Source organism: Dama dama, chromosome 9, assembly GCF_033118175.1.
Source record: "Dama dama isolate Ldn47 chromosome 9, ASM3311817v1, whole genome shotgun sequence".
NCBI lineage: Eukaryota > Metazoa > Chordata > Mammalia > Artiodactyla > Cervidae > Dama > Dama dama.
The window spans coordinates 24481427-24507026 of NC_083689.1; the positions used below are offsets into that span (position 1 = coordinate 24481427).

Sequence of the window (25600 nt, forward strand, 5' to 3'; positions counted from 1 at the left end):
ATTTATTTATTCGGCTGCACCAGGTCTTAGTTACAGCTCACAGGATCGTCGGTCTTCGTTGCAGCTGGTGAACTCTTAGTTGCAGCATGTGAGATCTAGTTTCCCTACCAGGGATCAAACCCGGGCCCCCTGCATTGGGAGTGCAGAGCCTTAGCCACTGGACCACCAGAGAGGTCCCTAGCTGCTGGCTTGTGATGTGTAGTCAGTGGCCTGGCAGCTGCAGGGGTCCCCGGGGAGCCCAAGCTGAGTACCTGTGTGGCCGAAGGGGACGGGTCTCCATAGCCCACAGCCTCCTCCTCCTCCCATGGGAGGTTGGTACTAGCTGTGTGTGGAGGGGACAGGTGACTGCTTGCCTCTCCCCCTGGCTTTGGCGGGTGACTCCCCGGGTGGTCTGTTCTCAGGGCAGCGGGTGCAGCGTGGGGAGCAGGGTGGAGGCTGGCATTCAGCCTCTGGGTCACCCTGACAGCTGGATGTGGCTGCCCTGGAGCCCCTCGTGCCATGCACACCAGTCATCAGACAGAGGCTTGGCTCCGTCCAGGGTTCCAGTCGGAGCAGGGGGTCCCGGCCTCTGGAGAATGATGGCTCTAAAGCACCGGCACCCACCCCACCCCCGGGGTCCACTCACAGAGACTTCCTTTCTTTCAGGGTGACCTCTCGGCCTGGGGCGGCCAGCTTCAGATCCCTCGGCTTCCTGCCCCCATATACCTGTCACCTCTTCCACCCCGAGGTTAATTGCTTTGCCCCCAGATTGCATTTTCCACCTCTCCCTTTTTTTCACCCTGGCACGTGGCTTCCATCAAAGCAGAAAACCAGACATGGAAAAACCCCAAGCCTGACACATGTCAAGGCTGGGTTCCATATCAAGGCTTGGGGTCCCTGTGTCCCAAAATGGAATAGTACAATTTCCAGAAGAAAACTCAACGCCCCTCCCCCACCCCCAGAGAAACACCATTGTGTGTCCTGCATGGATTGGTTATAAAGAAAGAAGTGGAGGGGACTTCCCTGGTGGTCCAGTGGGTAGGACACTATGCTCCCAGTGCACGGAACCTGGATTCAATCCCTGGTCAGGGAACTAGATACCACATGCAACAACTAAGACCTGGCACAGCCAAATAAATAAGAATATTTTTAAAAAAGAGAGAATGAAGTGGTTTCTCCAGAAATAACCCCCCTTTCTCTGGAGGACACGGCCTGTTTCTGCATCAAATGCCACATTTTCAGTGACAGCCAAGTATTTCTCTGAGAAGAGCTGGAGATAATTATGTTAAAAACATTTAACCAGGATTTTTTTTTCCTCTCTCTGTCTTTCTAAACAGCGTAAAGCAGTGCTGCTTCTTGGAAAAACTGAAAAAGGTATGTCGCGTTTTCTCTTACTTCACAGGCTTGGAATCCCTTGTTTTTCAAAAAAAAAGGAACAAACAAGTGGGAGTATTTGGTGCGCACATGACACACTGGGGATTGTGTCACCGGGAACAGAGCCCTGGGCTGCCCGCCAGGAAACCCGAGTTCAAATCCCAGGCCCACCTCTGCCGTGTCTGGGCAGGTCCCTTTCATCTCCCTGCAGCGGAAATAACATGCTGTGACTTCCCAAGCGTGCTCGTGTCGAGATGAAGGGAGGGCAGCTGTCAATAGGAAACCGGGCGTCGAAGGGCCTCCAACCAGCAGGCTGGAAACATGGGTCTTTCCAGGAACTCAGTCCCTTTTGTGTAGATTACCTAATCTACAGCTTACCTCTCTCCCTCCATCCGCAGCATCCTCCTACAACCCTCCCCTCCTACAGCCCTTCCCAGGTCCAGGAGTCCGGCAGGCATACCACCCTCTGGTCCCTGGCATCTTCCCCCGACTTTCTCCTCATCAGTCTGGCTGAACGCCTGTCAGGGTGGCCCCCCCTTGTCAAAGCACCAGTTTCGGTTTCTCTGGCTCCCTTCTCGTTTCTCTCGGCTATGTCGTTTATCTCAGGCTGTGTCACTTCCTTCCCCCTGCGGGCCTGGGGTTTCGCTGGCCCTTCTGGTCCCTGTTCCTCCAGGTGTCCAATCGGGTCATGGATCTGGGAACTTCCCTGACGTGCCGTCTGCATCTGGCACTTTTCCTCCCACACCCTCATCCCACAGGTTTCAGCAGGTCTCATTTTCACACTGAGCGTTTTCCGCCTGCCCCCGTGGTTTCTCCATGGCCCCGTTGGTTGTCTAAGAGCGTGTGAGTTAATTTCCACAGGTTCCGTGGCTGCTTAGGAAGGAAAGGCATCGCAGCACCTCTGTTGGTGAAGGATTTTGATGGTGATGTGGCTCAAACGGGGTTCTCTTGGGACCTTTTGCAGGGCTTGCTGAAGACGCAGTGGGAGGGCTGGATTGAGGTGGGGGAGCTTCACTCTGGACCCGGCTTCTCTGCTTCCTCTCTGAGCCTTTTTTTTTTTTTTTTTTTTGCCAAGCCATGCAGCATGTGGGACCTTAGTTCCCTGACCACTGGAAATGCAGGGACCCTAACCTCTGGACCACCAGGGAAGTCCTGAGATTAAAATTTCAATTAAAGAGGGAATTGTTTCAAGCTAACTCCAGCCCTATCAGATCCTGTCTCTAATGAATGAATTTTTTTAATTTTTAAGATTTATTCATCTATTTATTTGTTTATTTTTGGTCACGCTGGGTCTTCATTGCTGCATGGGGCCTTTCTCTATAGTTGCATTCTTCGTGCGATGTGCAGACTTCTCATTGCCACGGCTTCTCTTGTTGTGGAGCATGGGCACTTAGGTGCACAGGCTTCAGTAGTTGTGGCTCCCAGGTTCTAGATCATGGGCTCAGTAGTACAGGCTTAGCTGCTTCACGGCGTGTGGGATCTCCCCAGACTGGGAATCAAACCTGTGTCCCCTGCATTGGCAGGTGGATTCTTTACCACTGGGCCACCAGGGAAGTTCTAAAGAAAATCTTGACATTTGATTCCTTGTGGATATTTTGCATTCATTTTGACTTCTTAAAAATTATCACATGAAGATACTGATCGCGATGACTGAGTTTCCTGCGTCCCTCAGATTCCGTGCCCAAGGCAGGCACCCTGCTGTCGTCAGCACAGTCTGGCCGATGGGAACTGTGATGATGAAGACAGTGCTCTGAAACGAGGGTGCTTCCCAGTGGTCACTGGCCCCCTCGTCTTGATCTTTTCACATTGTCCATCAGCAGAGCACGGGTCTGTGGCCCCTTTTCCTCACAGGGAGGCCAGACCTCAGGTGCACCTGGTCCCCCAGGACACACACGTGTCTGGAATCACAGCAGAGCCGTGGCTGCCAGGCTCAGGTGTCAGGAGAGCGGGGGCTGCAGCCATATGGCCTCGTGCTGGGGGATTAGGTCCCTGCCCTGCCGCACCTGTCAGCCGGCAGGACACCGAGCTACAGCCGTGACGTCAGCCGGCTCCACCCAGGCCCTGGCCCTGCTCGCAGGCACCTGGCCAGCCTCTGCTGACAGCCCCTACCCACCTCCTCCCCTCCTACTGCAGACCCGGCTCACAATCCGGCTGGTGTTTATCAAGTGCCTCCTCCAGGCCAGGCCCGGCTGCTTGGTCCCATTTCATTCTGGTAGGAGCCTGGGGGAGCAGGTTTCCTTGTCCCCATTACTAGGTAGGGTAACTGAGGCATCAGGGAGACTCAGTGAGACCCAGGGCTGGTGGACTATGAGGCCAGGGTTCAAGCTCCTTTCTCTCCACCCACAAGGCACCTGGCAGCCCATATTACTCAGGGTTCTCCAAGAAACAGAACCAACAGTGTATGAATACAGAATTATTTTCAGGAATTGATTTTGGAGGCCGCAGGGTGGAGACCCAAGAGAGCCAATGCCAAAGGCCATCCCTGGAGGGTTCCCTCCTGCTCAGGGGAGGCCTGGTATTTGTTCTGTTCAGGCCTTCCTGTCAGTAGAAAAGCTCCACTGCCACCTCCCACATCCTAGGGAGTAATCCATTTGACTCAGCATCCACCAGTTTAAGAGCTTCCCTGGTGGCTCAGACGGTAAAGAATCCACTTGTCAATGCAGGAGAGGTGTGTTCAATCACGGGGTCGAGAAGATCCCCTGGAGGAGGAAATGGCAACCCACTTCAGTATTCTTGCCTGAAGAATCCCATGGACAGAGGAGCCTGGTGGGCTATAGTTGTTGCAACGAGTCGGACACGACTGAGCGACTAACACTTTTACTTTCGACCAGTTTAAGTGGCAGTCTCACCCAGAAACACCCTCACAGAAGCATCCAGAAGAATATCTGACCACATATATACCTGGACATCCCATGGCCCAGCCAAACTGACTTAAAATTAGCCATAAAAAATCGCTGTCTCTCTCTTTTTTAATACATATTTATTTGACTGCACTGGGCCATAGTTGCAGCATGTGGGATCTAGTTCCCCGACCAGGGATCAAACCCAGCCCCTCTGCATTGGGAACTCGGGGTCTTAGCCACTGGACCACCAGGAAAGTCCTTCCCCTTTTTTCTTTTAGTTTTTTAATGACAAAGTCACAACTTGGCACCAGGTCTATTGACCACCAGCCCAGGGTCCCTCCCACCCACCCACCCAACAGGTTTGAATTGGTAATGCATTCTTAGGAGATGGAGTTCTGCTTGGTTGGATTGTATTGAATTCTTTTTTATCTGTCTGTGCTGGGGTTTCCTTGCTGCATCGTGTGGGCTTTCTCTAGTTGTGGTGAATGGGGACTACACTCTAGTTGCGCTACGCGAGATTCTCATTGCAGTGGCTTCTGTTGTTGCAGAGCACTGACTCTAGGCACATGGGCTCCAGTAATTGTGGCCCACCAGCTTAGTTTCCCTTAACAGGCAGATTCTTAACCACTGCACCACCAAGGAACCCCTGTATTGAATTCTTTAATTCAAAGACAAAGTGAGCATAGTTCTTCTAAGTGTTGGGTTTGGGAGAATTAGGGCTGTGCCAACTTTTCTCTAAAAAACAGTAAGAGGACATTTGACCAGGTTCTTGCTGCACAAAGACTAGAATTATCAGATTTTTCTTGGTTGGGTAATGCAATGAAAATGGTTTTTAAAAAGTCTCCAAAAATATCTGGAGTGTGTGCTAAGTCACTTCAGTTGTGTCCTACTTTTTGAGACCCCATGGACTGTAGCCTGCAGTCTCGTCTGTCCTTGAGATTCTTCAGGCAAGAATACTGGAGTAGGTTGCCATTTCCTTCTCCAGGGGACCATCCCAACCCAGGGATTGAACCTGCGTCTATGGCCCAGCCAAACTGACACATAAAATGAACCATCACACAGTCTTCCAGGCCCCTTGCCCAGTTGGGTGGGACCCCCCTGAATCCTGTGGGGCCATCACCACTTTCTCTGAGCATCAGGGCAGGGCCAGCAGTGGGAGTTCAGTGAGGTGAGCTGAGGAGGCCAGCTCTGAAAAGCCACATACTCAAACAGATGCTTGTTCAGAAATGTCAACTGCAGCAAAATTCCCCTCAGCCAATGGTGGACCCAGCCCCACTGTCCAGCAGTTAATGATGGACACACACACCGTATCCCTTCACAGATGGGAGCATGGCTTAGCCACTCGAAAGAGAGATACGCTGACACTCGCTACCACGAGGACGGACCCTGACAAAACGATGATCAGTGAGAGAAGCAGACACAGAAGGACACACAGGGTGTGACTCCACTGATGGGAAACGTCCGGAATAGGCAGATCCACAGACACAGAGAGTGGGTTCCTGGTTTTCAGGGGCCAGGGGTGGGGATGGGGGTGACTGCTGATGGGGACAGGACTTCTTTTGGGAGAGATGGTGGAATGTTCTGGAATTAGACAGTGGTGATAGCGGCACAATAATATCAATGCACTAAATGCCAGTGAAGGTTATGCTTAAAATGGTTAAAATGACAAATGTTTTATCATATAGATATATTTTTGTAATTTTTTAAATCTAGTAACATAATATATCAAAAAACTATTGAATGAGTGAACACTTTCAGTGGTGAACTGTTTGTTTTCTGACTCTCTGTCTCGGCAAAGCTGCCGAAAGGGAAAAGAGGAGGAAGCACTGCAGTGTGCGTGCTGCAGGGCTGTCAGAGCAGTTGAATCACAGAGGTTGGTTTTCTTCCCCGTGTTCCCAGCATCTCGTGGCTGGGGTAGTGGGGACAGACGCTGGGGAGGTGAGTGGTGAAACACAGGGACAGAATCCTAGTCCCGCCAGCCTCTGCCCCAGCAAGTGGATGGTGGGGTGGGGTCGCCGTCCCCACAGTGCCCTGTGTGGGACCCACCCGGGTGCAAGCGAGACCCGCTGGGCACGTGCAGTGAGTGCTGGAGGGGGGAGATGTTGGAGGGCTAGGGGTGGGGTTCCAGGTGATTTGTTTTAAAAAGTGCAAGAAGAGGACTTCCCTGGTGGTCTGGTGGCTGAGACTCTGCTCTCAGTGCAGGGGGCACGGGTTCAATCCCTGGTCTGGGAACTAAGATTCCCGCCTGCCAAGGAGCAGTGCAAACCTCGATCATCTTTTCCCGGCTGTGCCGGGCTCTCCCCTCCCCACCATCACTCTGTCACTCCCCTACTGTCAGGGGAGACTGGGGGCTGGCTTTTCAAAGCAGGACACACAGCTGGACCTTCCTAGAGCGGTCATTTTAGTCAAAGACCTTGGGACCAGGAGGGAGTCCTTATTTCTTTGACACTCATGTTATGGTTTCTTTTTTTTTTTAATGGTACTTTATTTTGGGGGAGTGAGGGACAAGCCATGCAGCTTGCAGGATCTTAGTTCCCCTACCAGGTATATAACTCATTCCCCCTGCATTGGAAGCACCAAATCCCAACCACTGGACCACCAGGGAATTCCCAGTGTTATATTTTCTATTTATATTATTTTTACAGTCATATAGATGAATTCAGGAGCGGCAGGTCCAACTGACATGACAATGTAGGGGAAAATGAGGGAACCTCAACGGATGACCTTAGGCCATATCCTGTTCTGTCTCCTTTGGCCTGGGTCCTCTCTGCAGGTCCTCTGATGTGTTAGTCAGTGATGCTGCATAACAAATACCCCCAAGTTCCACCCACTCATCTCACGTGAGTCAGGGCTCTAGGTACAGCCTCACTGGGTCCTCTACCTGGGGTCAGAGCAGGCCACCATCCAGGTGTCAGCCAGGCTGCATTCTCACACAGAGGCTTGGCTGGGGGAGAGTCTGCTCCAGGGTCCCTAGGGGTGTTGGCAGAATTTGCTGTGGCTGTAGGGCTCTGTCCTGGGTGCCTTCTGCCTGTCCGCTAGGGGCTGCCAGCAGCTTCTGAAGTTCACCCCCACTGCTCCCAGCCAAGTGCGCTTCTTAAACACAGCCACCTGCTTCAGCAGGCCACTGAGGAATGTCCCTAGGGGCAGGGGCAGAAGTCTGAGCAGCCACCAGCACCCGTGCACCAGTCCCTGAGGGTCCCACAGGTCAAGCCCATGCATTCTATGCACCCTTTCTACTTCCAGTCCAGTGGGCCCCCAGCTGCCTCTCCTAAGCCCTGCAGAGACTCCTAGAACCGGGCACCCAGCCCTGTAGCACAGTTCCCCTTTCCAGCGAGGGCCACAGGAGACCTGGGCGCTTCCCAGGCAGCCCGGCGCTTGGCCAAGTTTCTGCGTTAACGAGAAAAGGCGTAATGGAATTTGGGCGGCCGAGAAAGAGGATGTCAGTGTGAACAGATCCAGACACTCAATCTCATTGTTAGAAATTCCTCACGGGTCACAAAAACCTCGTCTTGGAGCAGAGGCCACTGGGAAGCTGAGATTAGCTCACTCTCGCTGGGGGTTTCTGCAGACCCAGCACTGGTCTCCGCACCCCTGCTTCCCACCCCACCTGTGGTCACCCGGCTCCTGCAATCCCACCCAGTCACTGGGGCTCAGCACTCCGCAGATGGTCAGCAGGGGTAGCTGCAGGGGTAGCCCTCTCTGGAAGGTTCCACAGTGTCCCTAGATGAGGACACAGCCAGACTATACCCTGGTCAAGGCCGAGACTTGCAGTCTGGATTGAGACTGCTGCTTCTCTGCCCTTCCACCACCCTTCATCCCCCGCCACCCTGTCCTATATTTGAAGGTCAGGCTTCCAGATGAGACACATAGGAGTCAACACCCAAGTAGGGGTTCTGTCCAGACAGCCTGATGCTGTGCCTTACTGCAGGGCAGCCTGAGCTTTGACCTCAGACCCCCGTGTCTGCTAGGCACCTGGGGCCCCTTGGAGCTGGACACAGAGGTTGTGTGGTGTTGCCTGGAGCAGGTGCCCGGTAGCCATGTCGGCCCACCCGGGCTCCTCGATGGACCAGAATCGTGTGTTCATTTCACAGGAAAGGGGCTCCTGAGCTGACACACCCCTCGACCACTCGTATAGGGGTCTCCCCCAGACCCTAACTGGGCACTACTGACACAGACCAGCCGTTCTCCGAGGGGCCGTCCTGGGCGCAGTGGAGTGTGAAGCAGCCTCCCTGGCCCCAGTCCCCTCGATGCCAGGAGCCCCCAGAGGGAAGACCACAGACCTCCCAGACATGGCCTGCAGCCCCTGTTCTAGGGTCTGGCTCCCCACACAGGCGTGCCTCTAAAATTGTGCACCTAATTGCACTGTTTCCCCCCTGCCTTTTTAATATAAAAAATGTCCCTGGACTTCCCTGGTGGTCCAGTGGTTGGGAGTCTGACTGCCAATGCAGGGGACACAAGTTTGATCCCTGGTCCAGGAAGATTCCACCTGCCAAGGGCCAGCTGGGCCCACGCACCACTGCCGAGACCGAGCGTCACAGCTATTGATGCCCACGTGCTCTAAAGCCCGTGCTCCGCAACAAGAGAAGCCACCTCAATGAGATGCCTGCACGCTGCAACTAGAGAGTAGCCTCCACTCACTGCAACTAGAGAAAACCCACATAGCGACAAAGACCCAGCGCAGACAAAAAAAAATTTTAAAAAGAAAGAAAAATGTCCCTGACTACAGCTAACCCTTAGGGAGAGTCTCTCTTGGGGTGTCTGGCTCCAGGACTTTGTAGCCACATCAGAGGTGGAGTAACAGGTGCTTAGTTACCATTGGTCATTCTGATGCTGGGCTGTTTCACCTTTGGTCCCATGGGTGTTGACCAGCGACCCAGGGCCCAGAGCAAAGAGCTGGAGCCCAGCACCCAAGCTCCAGGCCCATCCACAGCAGTGCCTCTGCCCAGGAAAGGCCATCTGCACTCTGCCCTCCTGGGCACCTGCCCTCGAGTGGCGCCCGCTACAGATGTCAGGTGTGGCCAGGTGCACTGGTCTGGAGGCCTGATCCTGAGGACGCCTGTCCTAGCAGAGAGATTGGCCCCGAGGAAAGAGTGAGTTCCAGGACGGAGCCCCCGTGGTGAACGCCCTGCCCTGCAGCCACCCGTCCCTTTCGTCCAGACATCACTCTGGTGCCCAACTTCCCAGCCACAGCCCCCAAAGATGCCCCTGTCCTGGTCCCAGGACCTGTGGACACATCACCTCATTGGGCAGAGGCGACTTTGCAGGAGGGATTATTTAAGGCCCCTGAGATGGAGACGATCCTGGATTCTCCCAGGAGGCCCAATGTCATCACAGGGTCCTTATAAGAGGGAGGGGGAGGGTCAGAGGCAGAGACGGGAGATGCTGCGCTGCTGGCTCTGAGGGTGGAGGGAGGGGCTGCGAGCCAGGGATGAGGTGCCTCTAGAAGTTGGAAAAGCGGGGAGCCAGTGCTCCCCTGGAGCCTCCAGAGGAACCAGCCCTGCCCATGCCTAGATTTAGCTCCGTGAGGCCCAAGTCAAACTCCTGACCTCCAGAACCACGAGATAATCACTGTGTGTGGTTTTAAGCCAGCAAATTTGTGGTGATTTGTGACAGCAGCCACGGGAAATGCAATGCCAAGGAGCATCCACAGAGCTGTGGCTACCCCAGGGAAGGGTTCCAGTGCAGCCTTGTGCATAGATGGTAGACCAGGGGCTTCTCAGAGGGCAATGACACTTCAAGGGGCTTTGCAGGATGTGTAGGAAGTTGTCCAGGCTCAGGTGGGAACACCGCCCTGCCCTCTCCCAGCCTCCTGCCCTTTGGATCCGAGCTGCAGCCTCCCAGGGCCAGGGTGACGGCATTTCCTGGGTGCCAGGAAGCCAAGAACAGGGCTGACATTAGCCACAGGCACTCAGCACGCTGGCCCAGCCGGGTTGCCCGCTTGCACACGCTCACATGACTGCAGTCATCCTCCGGGCGGACAGAGAAGGCCCTTTCTTCTGCTCCCGCACCAGCCGCACTGTCAGCCCTCTGTCACCGCGGCGCATTGTCCGCCCGCCTCCGGGCTCCGGCCGAGGGCGGCAACTCGCCCTGCAGCTCTGTTTTTCCCTCGCCTGTGGGCACCTCATTCATTCCCTTTTTTTTCTAGCCCTTTCTAAAAATAGCTGCCAAGGGACCCGATTTAGCCCGTGCATGAAAGGACCAGCTGACAGGGAGTCACAAGACCCTGGTCTCCAGGGGGGTGCGGGCCTCCTGTGGGGAAGCATCTGCCTGGCGGAGACCCAGCTGGTCTTTCATGGCCCCTGCGGCCCACCAAAGGTCACCATGCTCAAGGTCACAGAGGCCGTCACATGGCTGGCCTGCCCCAGGCCAGGCCAGGGTGACCTCGATCCTGGGGAAGCTCAGGCCCAGATGCGAGGCCGGGAGTGGGGAGCCCAGAGCCACCCTGGCTGGAGATGGGGATGGGGGTGAGGTAGGTGGAGGGGGTGGGGATGAGGGGATAGGTGGGGGGAGGGTGAGGATGCTGGGGAGTCAAAGAGGTTTGGTCCCCCTCGTACCAAAGTCCAAGTGCCGGTGTGGTGCCCTTGGCCCTCTGCTTGGGACTGGGAGCGAGGCTAGGAGGCCCCCACGTCCAGCTGCTGGGGACACTGCAAGGCACCCTTCCCTCCCTCTGACCTTATCACCCTAAGGTCCAGCATGTGCCATTTCTGTGGAGTCTAGAGCAGGTCTCTCCCCACCCCCAGGCACAGTGAAGGAGAGAGGGCCAGACCGTCCTTTATGAGGGCCCATCCCCAGCACTGTGGGGTTTGGAGCAGCCTCCCTGGCCCCACCCCCTTGATGCCTGGAGCCCCCCAGTTGTGACAACAACAGATGCCTCAGACATCATCCCTGCGGAAACACCCTACTTAGGGGCTTCCATGCTATGGATTGTGGTGCAGGGGGCCCCTGCAAAGGCGAGCAGAGCTGAGGCCTCATGCACACAGTAGGTGTGTAAGAAACACAGGGTAGTCAGCTTGCATGTGGGCACAGCTAGTGGCCAGCCAACCCCCCAAGCCCTGCAGGAGGGCAGCTTGTTCTTAAAAGAAGCCCAGATACTGTTCTCTCAAACCTCATCTCGTTCTGTTTGGCTTTGGGATTTTTTTCCCTCTTTCCACACAGCAGCCCGCCTCCTCTTCTGAACATCGTGTTCTGGGGGGGCGGTTACCCCAGGGATGGGGGAGCCTGCTTTCTCACCCAGGCCTTGTTTGTCCTCCTGTGAAGTCTGGCTGGAGGTTTGTGTTTGGGGAGGGGGTTGTTTTGTTTCCTTCCTGTTTCATGGCAGGCGGGGAGGGGGGTCGAAATTCAGAAGCTCGGTGAGCTGTAAAGCTACCAGTTCTGGAAGTGTTAAAGCAGAATGAAGGCTGTTTCTGTTCTCTCTGAAGACACGGACTGCTCCCGCCTGCCTCCCCTTCCCTCCCTGCAGGCCAGGGATGAGGCCTGGGACACAGGCTGCTGCTGCCTGCAGCTCCCCTCCCTCTACAAGGCCACCTTCCTGGGCTCTGACTCACCCAGCATGGCCTCGTCCGCCTGGATGAGGAGGTGGGGAGGGGGCTCTCAGAACCACCTGGAGGCAGCCAGCTTTGTCTGGGCTGGGATTCACTGAGATCAACTTCCTGTGCCTTCGGAGATGAAATGCATGTGGCACTCACGTCCCAGGGAACAGGCTGGCTGCTGATGGAGAGACTGCCAGCAACTCCTCTGGCTTTAATGCTTCGCCAGCATCTCAGGGCCATTACAAAAGAGAACGCGTGTCCTGTGCCTGCTCAGCAGGAGGAGTGGCTGCCAGCTGGAATTGTCCAGCATCTGGAACAGAGAGTGCTAGAAAGAGGCCAGGCTGATGGTCAGGAGATCCCACTTGGGCCTCGCCTGGCCAGTGTATCAGCTGTCCATGCCACGTAACGAGCCAACACCGACCTCGTGGCTTCCAGCTCGAGGCCCTGAAGGTCAGCAGTCGGGTCGTGGTGTGGCTGCCCCCTCTGCTCAGGGTCTCTCCCGGCTGCTATCAGAATGCCTCACCTGGGGCTGATTCGGATTGTTCCAGAACTCGGTTCCATGCAGCTGTAGCAGGGGGTTCCCCTTCCCTTGGAGCTGCCTCTGTGTCTTGCCACACATCTGCCTCCAGCTTCAAAACCAGTGACAGAGGGTCTCCCTTGTGCGGAGTCCCCTTCACACTCTCTCCCCTGATAAGAGCAGGCCCACCAAGGTTCTCTCCCTTCCACATCTATGCCATACGACACCACCCCGCCTAGAGCCAAACCCCCGTCCTCTCCTCGGATCCTGCCCGAACCCCAGGAAAGGGGATTCTCCAGGTCACTGGGGGTCATTGAAGAGGTATGCACAGCCCCGAGGACCCCTGGCTAGATTGCTGGTGAAGGTCGGGTGTGACAGATGCCTTCTCATCATCAGTCAGCCCCCCCAAGGAAGTAGGGTCCAGGGGGTCACTCCAGGCCACAAGTGAGATCAGGTACATTAGCTCTGACTCTGGATGGGCCCCGAAACCAACGTGTGTGTGTGTGTGTGTGTGTGTGTGTGTGTGTGTGTGTGTGTGTGTGTGTGTGTGTTCAGTTGTGCCCGACTCTGCAACTCCGTGGACTGTAACCCACCAGTCTCCTCTGTCCATGGGATTTCCCAGGCAAGAATACTGGAGTGGGTTGCCATTTCTTCCTCCAGGGAATTGTCCCATCCCAGGGATCAAACCTGAGTCTCTTGTGTCTCCTGCATTGGCAGGCGAATTCTTTACCACCATGCCACCTGGGAAGCCCTGCCACACACACAGAAAAAAAAACCCTCCTTACATTTCCTTTGATGCCCTTTATCTCTTTTTTTTAAGGTGACAGTCCCCATACATTCTTTTAAACATTTATTTATTTATTTGGGTGTGTCGGGTCTTAACTGCAGCTTGTGAACTCTCTAGTTGCAGCACATGGGCTTAGTCGTGGCCCGTGGGTTTAGTTGCCCCACAGTATGTGGGATCTTAGTTCCCTGAACAGGGATCAAAGGCCATGTCCCCTGCATTGGAAGGCAGATCCTTAAACACTGGACCACCAGGCAAGTCCCACCCTTATTGTCTTTAATAGTAAAATCCAGGGCAGAAACATTGTTGTGAGGGCCCTACTGGGGGTTCTAACCCAATTCTCAAATGAGGGGTGGCCCTCCCCGGGGACATTGGGCCATGTCTGGAGATGACTATGGTTGTCACAACTGGGGGGCTCCTGGCATCAAGGTGGGGGGCAGGAATACTGCTCCACCCCCCGACAGCTCCCAGGACAGCACCAATGTCAGCTGACTTGTCTGTCCTCCTCGGAACAGTAGGTGGCCTTTTGTGGGGGCACTCTGTCTGAGAGTCAGGGGGTCCCAGCCCACCTTCTCTCTGGCCTGGCATCTTGTGCTTATGGAAGCTGCGGCCGAGGTTTTCCAGGGAGCAGCTTGTCTCACATTGAGGCCCCCAGGCTGCAGGTCCACGTTCAGTGCACAGAATTTAGAGCCGGGCCGACTCATTGGAAAAGACCCTGATGCTGGAAAAGATTGAGAGCTGGAGGAGAAGGGGGCGACAGAGGGTGAGATGGTTAGATGGCATCACTGACTCAATAGACATGAGTCTGAGCAAACTCTAGGAGACAGTGAAGCACAGGGAAGCCTGGTGTGCTGCAGTCCATGAGGTCGAAAAGAGTCGGACACGACTGAGCAACTGAACAACTGGGGTTGTGCCTGGGTGTCCACCCACTGCAGGCAGACCCTGCACCCAGGGAGGGGTCCCCAGTGGCCCCCCAGCCACCCCTCCTCTTGGACCACCAGGACCAGGAACCGCCACTCTTCTGAGGCCTTGCTCCTCGCCTCTGCCCCGCCAGCGAAAAGAATTTTTCACATTCTTTTCCTTTTACGCAGCTCAGCCGGCCAACTTTCAGAAGCGTCCCCTGGCGTCCCGTTCTTTCTCTTCTGGTAAGAGAGCAACCCCAGCGGCTGGGGTTTCGGTTTATCTCGAGCAGGCTGGGAGTGGAGCTCTTCCCAGCTATGAGAGCTATGCGCGGAATTCAAAGGGATCTCCTGCATTTTTGTGTCTCCCTGTCACTGCTTCCTCTGCAGCCGGAAAACACTGCCGAGGGTGGAGATGGCATCACAGGCTGAGCCGGGGAGCACGTCTGCTCTCGCCAGCCTCTGCTTCTGCCCACCAGAAACATGCCCGGCAGGTCAGGGCTTCCCTCTGTGCCTGGGTGTGTGCCCAGTCCTCTTTCCCATCAGCCTGGCTGCTCAGGGTCCCTGCAGGGCCTGGGCCGCCCCAGCCGGCTGTCTCCTTCTTGGTTTTATTCACGAGGTCGCCGAGGCTCAGCCCGCCCATCCCTGTTGAGGCCTCGGGTACCTATTTGCCACACATCCCCCCCACCCCCACCCCATGAGGGATAGGCACACAACAGTCGTGCTGAGCATCTTGGCAAGACCCAGCGGGCAAACAGCATCTGAGAGCTCCTGCGTCTGCACCCATTACTCCGTCTGACTCTCCGAGGCAGAAGGAAGCTGACTCGACCGCCAGGAAACGCCAAGCCCGCATCACCAGGAACCAGGGGACAGAGACGTGATCTTGAAACACCTGGTGGGGGTGCAAGGTGATGATGCAAAGGTCTCTCCGGCACACACGTGCGGCCCCATTGGAAGCTGACATGACAGTCTGCTCAAGGTCTTGGGAGAAACGTCCCGGATTCCAGGAGCCCCAGGGTCACTTACAGACAGGAGGCGCCATGCTGAGGCTCTCTGCTGTTCTATCTCACTTGGGGTTTTCTCTGACCCTGATGGCCACACAGTTGTCGTCAGCATCCCCAGCATTCTGCACAGTCCTTCCCCAAAGACAGAAGCCGCATGAGGGTCCTGACGCCTCCCTTCATGTGTGGATCCAATCCCTCAGATCCAGGATCACTATATGTCTAAACCCTTTGCCAAATGCACTGGGCCATGGAGGATGCAGAGACTGTGTCCCGCGGCCTCCGAAGCTTACCTCTGGGTTCAGGGGGCATGGAGCTTTATGTTGGGACCTGCTCCCGCCAGGGAGCTCTGGTTTGGGGATTAGATGCAAACCCTGGCCCAACCTCCACCCGATGTGTGGTCTCGGGAAAGTTATTAACATACTCATGTCTTCGAGGCTCCGTCTGTCTCCTCATCTGTAAAAAGTGGGCACAGTAACACCTTCATGAAGCCTGACATGAGGTCCACCCCTTGCACTCTGTCACCTGCCCAGCAAACGCAGTGCTCAGCACTCCAGTGCGCGTGTCCACAACCCAAAACACACAGCCTGTATTCCTGAGTCCAAGTCAAACAAACCATTGATTTTTACCATCTTCCACTTGCTTCCTAGTTAGGAAAATATATGGCTACCATTTCTTGGCCTTTTGGCTGAGATCAAGTATAGTATAGGGGCTTCCCTGGTGGCTCAGTGGTAAAGAATCCAGCTGCCAATCCAGGAGACACAAGAAACACGGGTTCAATACCTGGGTTGGGAAGGTCCCATGGAGAAGGAAATGGCAACCTACTCCAGTATTCTTGCCTGGAACATCTCATGGACAGAGGAGCCTGGCGGGCTACAATCCATAGGGTCCCAAGGAGTCAGACATGACTGAGCAGCTGAGCACTTCAACAACAGTGAGGAGGGCTTTTCTTTTTCTTTGAAAGTGTGTGCTTAAAAATGTTATTCCATGCACACAAGGAAATATTGCTCACAAAAAAGAGAGAAGCCCTGACACTCTCTACCACATGGACAGACCCTGGGAACACAATGCTCAGTGAAAGAAGCAGACACAGAAGGATGCACAAGGGTGTGATTCCATTGATGGGAAATGTCTTGTTTCTTCCTGGGGCTGCTGAGGGCTGGACTGAGGAGAAGTCAGCAGGCACTGCTGGCCTGGTCCCCATCACTCTGGCCTTGGGCCAGTTGCAGTAGACAGAGAAGTATACATGTTTTTTCAGATGATGTTTTTTTTTTTGGACTGGGTGGAGGTAAATATCGAGTTGATGGCTCTTGTGATTCTTGTGTGGTCCAAGTGCTTTTAGGGTTTTCACTTCCTGTTTATTTTCCCATGAAGATTTTGGAATTATTTTATCAAGTTCTTCCCCTTCTTCAATACTTTGGTTTGGTTTTATTTATCGCGCCCTCTTACACTTCTTGCCTTCCACCTGGGGTCATTTATCTCTAATATCTTTTTGTTTTATTTCTAATAAGGAAGGTCTGCTGGTGACAGTCTATTTGTCTGAAAATGTCTTTTGGCATCGTTGCCTGCGAGCTCAGTCTTGTCCGACTCTTTGGGACCCATGGACTGTAGCCCACTAGGCTCCTCTGTCCATGGGATTTTCCAGGCAAGAATACCCGAGTGGGTTGCCATTTCCTACTCCAGGGGATCTTCTCAATCCAGGGATTGAACCTGCATCTCCTGTGTCTTCTGCATTGGCAGGCAGATTCTTTACCACTGAGCCTGTGAAGTCCGAAAATGTCTTTGTTTTACCCTAATTCTTAAAGTTTGTTTTCACTAGGTCTAGAATTTTCACTGGATCCATAAAATTGTTAGTCCTTTTTCCTCTAGCACCTTATGTTTGTTCATTTGTTTTGTAATTAACTGATTTTATTAAATTTTTAAAATATTTATTTATTCGGTTGCCCTGGGTCTTAGTTGCTGCCTATGGGATCCTAGTTCCCTTAGCAGGTATTGAACCCAGGTCCCCTGCATTGACAGCATGGAGTCTTAGCCACCAGAACATCAGGGAAGTCCCTGATTTTATTGAGGTATAATTCCTCTTCAGTAAAATGAACAGATCTTACATAGGTAGTTTGATGAATTTTGACAAATCTATACACCTGTGTACACTAATACCTCAGTCAAGATAGAGAATATTTCTAATGTCTGTCTTCTTTCACCTGACCAAGTATTTTGAGAGTCACACACTCAGCTTCATTTGCCAGTAGGTTCTTTCCATTGTGTGAGTATCCGTGGTATGAATTACCGCAGTCTGTTTACCCATTCTCCTGTTGACAAGCATTTGGGTTACTTCCAACTTTTGCTTTTACAAATACAGACATATGAACATCTTTTACAAGTCCTTTTGTGGAAATATGTTTTTATTTATCTCAGGTAAATCTCTAGGAGTGGAATTGCTGGGTCATAGGTTAAGTATGTGTTTAACCTTATAAAATCTGTCTTTGCTGTGCTCAGTCATGTCTGACTCTTTGTGACCCCATGGACTATAGCCCACCAGGCTCCTCTTTCCATGGGATTTCCCAGGCAAGAATACTGGAGTAGATGGGCATTTCCTCCTTCAGGGGATCTTCTCAACCCAGGGATTGAACCTGTGTCTCCTGAGGCTCCTGCATTGGCAGGTGGGTTAACCTTATAAGAATCTACTAACTCGCTTTCCAGAGCAGTTGCACGGTTCTGCCAGTAACGTGTGAAACTTTCTGTTTCTTCATCCTCCCTAGGACTTGGTGTTGTCGGTCTTTTAGATTTTTGCCACTCTAGCAGCTTCGAAGCAGACTCCATGATGGTTTTCAGTTATTCTTGCCCTGATGACTAATCATTGAGCACTATTTCATGTGCCCATTGGCCATTTCTCTGTCCATTTCTAAAATGTTTCTCCTGCCTGAGGTTCTAGAGCTTCTTGAATCTGTGGCTTAAGAGTTTTTTGTTTTTGTTTTTTGTCAGTTTTGGGAACTTATCAGTCAGTATCTCTTCAAAGATTGCTTCTGTTCCATTCTCTCTCTCCCACTTCCGGAGCTCTGACATGTGTCAGACCTTACCAGAGCTTCCAGGGAGCACTAGTGGTAAAGAACCTGCCTGCCAATGCAAGAGACATAAGAGACACGGGTTCAATCCCTGTCTCATGCCCATGGGGTCTCAAAGAGTCAGACATGACTGAAGTGATTTAGCACACATGCATACCTTACTACATCCTGTGTCTCTTACCTCATTTCATGTGGTCCATGCTTCGATCTGGATATTTGCTATCGTCTGGTTCACTAATTTTCTCCTTAGTTGTCTTTAATGATATTGCTTCTTCTGTTGTGTTCATTTCATATATTGTCAGTTTCTATACACCCATTCAGTCTTTTTCTTTAGTTTCCAGTTTGCTGCTAAAATACCAGCCTCACTTATTTAACACTGTTAATATAGTTATTTTAAACTCTGTCAATTTTAGTGTATGGAACCCCTGGGGCCTGTTGGTATAGCCTGTTATTTCTGCCGATTTTTGTTTATATGGTCCTGTCTTCTTGTGTGCCTGGTCATTTCTTCTTTTTAAAAAAATATTTATTTATTTATTTGGTCTTAGTTGTGGCACATGGGATCTTCAGTCTTCACTGCAGCACACACACTCTTATTATAGTTGCGTCATGTGGGATCTAGTTCCCTGACCAGGGATCAAACCCACCCTCTGCACTGGGAGTGTGTAGTCTTAACCACTGGGCTACCAGGGAAGTCCTGCCTGGTCTTTCCTGATTGTGTGCTAGATATTGTGCCTGATGACTCATTTGTAGAAATAACATGGAGCCTAAGGTGATGCTGTTTTCTCCCAGAAAGGACAGACTTCCATTTACTTCTGCTCGGCATTTAGGGTCACATCAATCTGGTGTTGGGGACTGAGGTTACTCAGAACTCAGCTGCAGTTGCCGTGAGGGCCTGTCTGCTGCCTGTGGACCCTTTCCTTAGAAGGAAGCACTCATCCCAGCTCATATCAAGGAGATGGGGGTTCCCCAATCTGTCTCCCCTCAGGAAGCCTTGGATCTCAACCTCTGTGCTCCTAGCCTTGTGAGACCCCCTCAGCCTCTTGGCAAACCCTCCACCCCAGGAAAAGGCAGCCCCAAAGCCAGACTCCTGGGCTTCCATCCCCCTCCCCAGATTTGGGATGGAAATCCTTCACTTTCTCAGTGGTCCTTCAGTGCCTTTGAGCATCTCTACCCTGTGCAGCTCTGCCCACTGCCCTCATCAGAAGGGTGTCCACACAGGCTGGCCACCATTGTGCGAGTGGAATCTGCAGAGAGAAAGGTTTATCCAAGGTCCAGATGGCTAAGGAGGAGGCCAGGGACATAGATCATTGTGATCTTAGAGCCACAGAATGACCAATGGGGATCCAGTCTCAGCTTTTATTATTTTTTTAAGATTTATTTATTTCTTTGGCTTGGTGGGTCTTTGTAACAGTAAGTGGGGTCTACTCTGTGTTGCCATGCACAGGCTTCTCACTGAAATGGCTTCTCTTGTTTCGGAGCATGGGCTCTAGGGTGCAGGGGCTTCAGTAGCTGTGGTGCATGGGCTCAGTTGCCCCGAAGCATGTGGGATCTCCCCAGATGAGGGATGGAACCAGTGTCCCTTGCTTTACAAGGCGATTCTTAACTAGGGAAGCCCTTGACTTTTACTTTTTACTTTATTTATTTCTGGCTCCACTGGGTCTTTGTTGCTGCACGTAGGCTTTCTCTAGTTGTGGCAAGCAGGGGCTACTCTGCAGTAGCAGAGCACAGGCTCTAGGGAGTACAGACTTCAGTAGTTGTGGCTCATGGGCTTAGTTGCCCCAGGGCATGTGAGATCTTAGTTCCCCGACCAGGGATCGAACCTACATCCCCTGCGTTGAAAGGTGGAGTGTTAACCACTAGACGACCTGGGAAGTCCTATTCTCAGCTCTTAGAACATCCGCCCTCTTCTCCAGTTGAGGAAGCCCAGCCCCAGGCTAGGGCAGAGCCAGGCTGTGAGTCCAGGGTCTCCCATTTCCAGACTTTATCTTTAGGAACGGGGAGGCAGCCTCATCCCCTGGACTGAGACCAGAGGCTCTGTGGACTTAGCAGGAGAGTTTCACAACCGAGGATCACCTACCAGTAAAAGGCCAGTAACCATGTCCAAAGATGACAGGAAAGTGGCTGGACGTGACCGGTGTCGTGGGCTCCGAGCCCAGCTGGAAGTCTCACCTCAGTCTCACCTCTGCTTCTGAGCTCAAGGGGAGGGCCCTGCAGGCATTCAGGCTGGCGGAGGAAATAGGCCGTCTACATCTCTCCATCTCTGACTCTGCTACTGATTCCATCCACTCCTAGTTTTAACTCGATTCACTTCAAACTCTGCCCCTCTCTCCCCCCCATCCTTTGTGACACCCTGCCCTGCCTGGCCCCTGGGCAGGTGAGGGGAGTGGCCACCAAGCTGCCAGCAAACTGAGCAAGGAGCAAGATTTCTCAACAGCTTCCAGCAAACCTGCCGGTCCACGTTGGTTGGGCACAGGAGGTCTAGGTCACCTTGTCTCTCATCCTGTTTCCCCGGCAGCTGTGTTTGTAGGGCTGGCCCACCATGGCTGCTGACCTCAAGGGTCCCTGACCCCCAGCATAGGAACTTGGGGACCTGGAGGTTGGCCAGGCCCTGTGCTTGAGAGGGGGTGTTGCTCTGAGCACTGAGCAAAGCTAACTGTGGCTTAGAGCCACACAGCTTGGGAATCTGGGGCAGAATTCAGGTCTGCTCTTTCTGCAAGACCTCTGCCTCCCACCCTGCCCCCACTCCCACCGGGAAGGCTTCACTTGCTCCCACTTCAGAGGTGTTGTTGGTTAAGTTCAAGGGAGCCACTGACCCTATGTGACTTCTCCCAGCCAGGTTGTTGGATACTAAGAAATTTTGTCTCATATTTTGCTGTTGTTGCCAGGCCGAACCACTTGTGGGATCTTAGTTCCCCGACCAAGGATTGAACCCACCCACTCCACAGTGAAAGCGTGGAGTCCCAAGTACTGGAATGCCAGGGAATTCCCAGATGCTAAGAAATTTAAAACCTGTTTGGAAACAAACTTCTGTTCTGCTCAGTACCACTTCACTTCAATCTCAGTTCCCAAAACACTGTTTGTATTTTCCTAAAAGAATCTCTTTTAGCTGCAGAGGGTCTTCTGATAAGAGAGTTCCACTAAAGCTTTAAATCCTGCTCCCAGGGGACATTGGGTGGTGTCTGGGGACATCTGTGGTTCATCACAACTCGGGGGGATGGGGGGCTCCTGGCATCAAGGGTGTAGGGGCCAGGGAGGCTGCTCCACACCCCACAGATCCCAGGACAGATCCCCACAGAGAGTGATCCGGCCTTAGTGTGAGCAGGGCCTGAGGTGACCCTGTTCAAATGAGGTGTCCCCCCATCCAGCCATCCTGCAGCCCACCGTGGAGAATCATTGTCCTCCCCTGGTTATGGCTGATCCTCATGTGCACTGGGGCCTGGCACCCAGGTTGGGGTCTGTAGTGCTCAGGGTTGACCCTGTCTGTCATCAGCCCAGCTCACACAGCATCCTGGGCGCTCCGGCCCACACAGCCTTTGCCTCTCCGCCACACGCCCTCAACGCTTCTGTGGGAGCCCGCCTGACCCCAGTGACTTCCCGGCCCTTTACTGGGAGGCCAGCCAGGGCCCAGTGGCGTCTGTTAAGCTTCTATTTTTAGGCAAACCTCACCCCCAAGTCATGCCCCTGGCCTCGCCAGGCCTGAACTGGCCTCTCCCCAGGCGGGAACCTGACCACGGTTTGCAGCTCCAACCGCCTCCTCACTCCCTCCTGGAGGGCCCGCTCCCACCTTCTGCCCCCGCAGCTTCCCAAGGCCCTGCCTGGCGTCAAAGGGACTTCCAAGACTCCGCTGGGCCCAGGCAGGCCTGGCCAAGTCAGGTGCCTGGGGCGTCACGTGTGGTGAGGAATGTTCCTGGGCTGACTCAGCGCCTGTGCCTGCCCGAGGGAGTTGACCTAACCCCAGGGACACGCGGTGAGGCTGGGCTGGGCCTGCCTCTGCCAGGACCAGGCTTCAGTCTGCTGTCTATGTAGCCGTGCCATGGCCGTGTCTGGTCTCAGCCACTCATGCCCACACATGGATACACGCTGATGCACATGCATGCACACACAAACTCATAGACACATAGGCATGCATGCACAGACACAGATGCACTCATGCACACATGTGTGCACACATACCTGCACACAGCACACAAAGCCCAAGGAAGCCCCCTGGGGCCATCCCCAGGTGTCCGGGGTTATAACCTAGCCTGGAGGGCATCTCAAGGGTGTCATGCCCAGAAGAGGAAGCCAGCAGCACTGAGGGGCTTAGTGCCCACGAGGGAGGCCATGGTTGGGGTGGCCCCACAGGGTGTTCGGGGCTCCCAGGGTCCTGGTGGACATTCCAAGTGTGGGTGCTGAGCAGGACTCCCCAGCCTTCCAAGGAAAACACGCCATGGGGCCACCCCGTTTGTTCTCTGTCAGCGTCTATATTTAGCACTGAGTAATTTCGGTATTTTTAAGTTGAACCAAGGGTGGTTTTCCCTGAGCTGGATGTTTTGTGGCCGCTTTGAAGCACTGTGCTGAATCAGAGCACTCCGGGAGCCCACACGTGGGCCCCGCGCGCCCGGAGCAGACACATTCAGGCCTTTTCTGGCCCAGAGAGGGGCCGGGATGTCTGGCAGAGAGGCAGGCGGGCAGGCAGCAGCACAGAAGGGATTTTTTTTTTTTTTTAATGGAAACTTGGATTGAGATCACTGTAGATTCACACACAGTTATATCAGATCACTGACAGAAAGGCCCTGTATCACCTGTTGACACAGATTCCTGCGGTTTGACTTGTGTGCATGTACTAAGATCTTTGCCAGTTCATCCCCCCACCCTGGCAGACCCGTGACCCCCCCCCCCCCACACACACACACACACAGTCAGGATACTTGGCTCTTGAGTGAGGACCCCTGGTGTGCACCTGTCTACCCAGACCCCTCCCAGGCCACCGCCCCCTGGAAACCAGGAATCCCTCCTCATCTCTACTACCTTGACATCTCAGAGATGTTCTGTATGCAGAACCACACAGCATGTGACTCTGGGGGCTGCCCTTTTCACTTCGAGCGATTTCTTGGAGGGCCATCCAGGACGTACACTTCCACAGTGCATTCCTTTTGTTGTTGTTGTTTTTAATATTTATTTGGCTGTGCCGGGTCTTAGTTGCGACACGCTGAGTCTTCAGTCTTCACTTCAGCACAGGGGATCTTTAGTTGAGGCATGTGGGCTCTAGTTCCCTGACCAGGGATCGAATTCAGGCCCCCTGCATTGGGAGTGCAGTCTTAGCCCCTGGCCCACCAGGGAAGTCCCCAGTCTATTCCTTTTTATTGCCCAGTGGGAAATTTTTTGAAAACCTGGAATCTGCCTTTCCTCTTCGGCAACTGCCCCTGTGTACTGACTGGAAAACAGACAGAGGCGCAGTGTGTCATGACTGAAGCACATACTGCCGCTGAATGACCTGGCTCAATGCCAGCTGGCCAGGCGGCTCCCTGGGACCCATGAATTTGGGCTCCTGGACCTGGGCTTTGCATGCTCAATATCGAACTAATACCATGGAGACCCACTGGGAGCTTCCTCAACCCAAACAATGCGCTCACTGGGGTTAGGGCATTCTCTGCTATGATCTCAATGCCAGAAGCCCCTCCCCCTGTCATGACAACCACAGACATCCCCAGACGTCGCCCAGTGTTCCTGGGGACAGGATCTCTCTGGGTGAGAGCCCTGGGTTAGGGATCCAATGGACCCCACAGGACACTGGGTTCCTTGACCATGTGACCCCTGAGGTCCTCAGATGCTGCTCACACCTAAATACACACCTCGGGGATTCCCAGGTAGAGTCCAGTGGCTAGGACTCCACACTTTCACTGCCATGGGCCCAGATTCAAGTCGTGGCCCAGGAACTAATATCCTGCGAGGGTACAGAGGAGCCAAATAAATAAATAAATACATGTCTGAGTGGGAGAGAGGGTAGGTGACTCACAGACGCTGGAGTCACCCTGGTTCACACCATCTGGCCATCGAGGGTTTATCCTACTGTCTAGTGTGAGTTGGGATCAGATTCCATTTCACAGCCTTGGAGCTGTCAACATTTGGGGCTGGGTCATCCACTGTGGGGGGCCGCCCTGGGCACTGTCAGGGCTGAGCAACATCCCAGGTTCTGACGACCACAGATGTCTCCAGACATCACCCAGTATCCCCAGGGGGCAGGATGATCTCAATTGAGAACCTCTGTCCTAGGGCTCACTAAACATGGATTGGATGAAATAGGTAGGATTTTTAACCACCTTAAGGAAAAGAAAAAAACTTTGCATGACTATATATGTTTGCTTAGTTGCTCAGTTGTGTCTGACTCTTTGCAACCCCATGGACTGTAGCCCAGCAGGCTCCTCTGTCCATGGGGATTCTCCAGGCAAGAATACTGAAGTAGGTTGCTGTGCCCTCCTCCAGGGGATGTTCCCAACCCAGGGATCGAACCCAGGGCTCCCACATTGCTGGTGGATTCTTTACCGTCTGAGCCACCAGGGAAGCCCTCCATACCATATGGTCCCATCTAAAGAGCACTCTCATAACTAATTGAACATGGATGTAAGTCAGGTGAAAATGGGTTTTTTGAAAAATATTTGTTATTTGGCTACTCCAGGTTTTAGCTGAGGCACAGAGGATCTTCGATCTTGCTGTGGCATGCAGGATCTTTTTTATTTAGTTGCAGCATGAGGACTCTCAGCTGTGGCATGTGGGATCTAGTTCCCTGACCAGGGACCTAACCCAGGCCCCCTGCATTGGGAGCTAGGAGTCCTAACCACTGGACCACCAGGGAAGTCCCAAGACATTTTATATTTAATTATATTTCAATTCACTGGACAAATGACCAAATGAAGGCAGGAAGCTGGCCCAGGCCTTCCAGAGGAAGAGTAGGGTACCCAGGACCCATGGGTATAGGCTGCTCACGTAATCTGCCTGCATCCAGGGCCAGGGGTCGAGCCCTGGGCAACTCTGCCTCCAGCAGACATTGGGCCATATCTGGGGACATTACTGGTTGTCACACTGGAGGCGCTCTTGGCATCCAGAGGGCTGGTCTACACCCCACAAGGCCTAGGACAGCCCCCTAGAGAGAATGACCGGCCTCAGTGCCAGCCATGTTGGGGGAGGAGCAGGTGCAGGAATCAGAGAAAGCCCCCCCATTCTGAGTCAGCCAGGAGTGGGGCTGTGAGCTCTCCTGGGGCCCTTGGGTGGTCACATCCTGGGAGCACTCACTCCCGACCAACCATGGAGGGGACTGGGAAAAGGTGCTCTGGGCCAGACCTCTCACCAGGGCTGGGTTCAATCCCTGGGTTGGGAAGGTCACCCGGAGGAGAGCATGGCAACCCACTCCAGTATTCTTGCCTGGAGAATCCCCAGGGACAGAGGAGCCTGTCAGGCTACAGCCTATGGGGTTGCAAAGAGTCGGACACGACATGGCTGAAGGACATGCACGCACCCACCATGACCCAGGGGACAGAGGCATCATGACTGCAGGGTGGCCAGGCTAGGGGCCCCAGCCTGGGGCCCAGCCTGGGGAACAGGGGCGAATCCCTCCTCGCCATCCCCCACCTGC

The 25600-nt window shown here is 53.7% G+C and overlaps 1 protein-coding gene across 3 annotated transcripts in view; it reads left to right on the forward strand.

Annotated features, from left to right (window-relative positions):
- Positions 1-25600, forward strand: part of GNG7 (G protein subunit gamma 7) — a 137562-nt gene that overhangs the window by 104993 nt on the left and 6969 nt on the right. Inside the window, exons 3-4 of one of the 3 annotated variants that reach the window (XM_061150742.1) lie at positions 1317-1353; positions 14118-14171. The exons of 1 other annotated variant lie outside the window; for it this stretch is intronic. The gene's annotated coding sequence lies outside the window, so the exon portion shown is untranslated. The remainder of the gene's footprint in view (positions 1-1316; positions 1354-14117; positions 14172-25600) is intronic. One more of the 3 variants, XM_061150741.1, reaches the window with a different exon arrangement.